Genomic DNA, 1,008 nt, shown 5'->3' with positions numbered 1-1,008 from the left:
TCTCTATCAACTACGCCACGGGCACCAAAGGGCGATCAAGGTTGAATTTTTTGGTCTTATAAATTCATGTTTATTTATCATCTGATCTTCCGTGGTCGGGTCCGTAACGAATGGTATATATTATTTAATTGGAATCCATTATTGGGATGAGTATTATTTATTAATTTATTTATTGCGGACTATTATCCTCCTCTTTTCTTAGTTGTTTCGCGACCTTTCGGCCAACTATTCCAGAGGCTTACTTGGCCAAAACGTGGTGAGACGAGAACAACTACGGAAGGCAGTAATTGCAGTGAATGCATTCAGGAGATTCAGAGTTCCTATCCGTCGCGGCTATCACCTGACGAAGGCCAGAGGAATAGTTGGCCGAAACGTCGTGAAACAACCAAGAAAAGATGAGAATAATAGTCCGCAATAAATAAAATTAATAAATAATACTCATCTCAATAATGAATTCCAATTAAACCATATAAATATTCTGATTGTCGTTAAATTTGTAGTCGGTGGAAATGTTGAGACGTATTGTACGCTATAAATTTGGGAAAATGCTTTCGGAATAAATCTTGCCTTATACAGTTCAACACCTGACGCTGTCGTCACGTGACACATCAAGGAGAAATTACATTTTATCCTTTTGGTCACTAGCAAATAGATTTTATTTTCTGTTAATGCGTCTATTTCATTTTTCATTGCCATTTTCGATTGCTGACAATTTTCCGAATCGATTTAATCAAGAAAGCTGTTTTGAGTTTTTCCATGGAATAGTAATAGTCGATTTGATAATTTCCGTTATCCTGGCTGGATGTATTAACAAGGAAATTCTTGCGGTGTTTAACTTTTAAGTTCATTTCAAATTTAAAACAAAAAAAATATTGATCGAAACAAGCACCGTCAGAATCAACACATTTTTGCGAACGTAAAAGAAGTGTATGCATGCCAGTAGCGTAAAAAATCTTGCGTTCTGGTGGCGATGAAGTCGCTGTAGGCGTTTTTTATATCGCTAAGGCT

The sequence above is a fragment of the Euprymna scolopes genome, chromosome 44, assembly GCF_053919585.1.
Source record: "Euprymna scolopes isolate OS-2025 chromosome 44, ASM5391958v1, whole genome shotgun sequence".
NCBI lineage: Eukaryota > Metazoa > Mollusca > Cephalopoda > Sepiida > Sepiolidae > Euprymna > Euprymna scolopes.
This window is presented reverse-complemented; position numbering follows the sequence as displayed.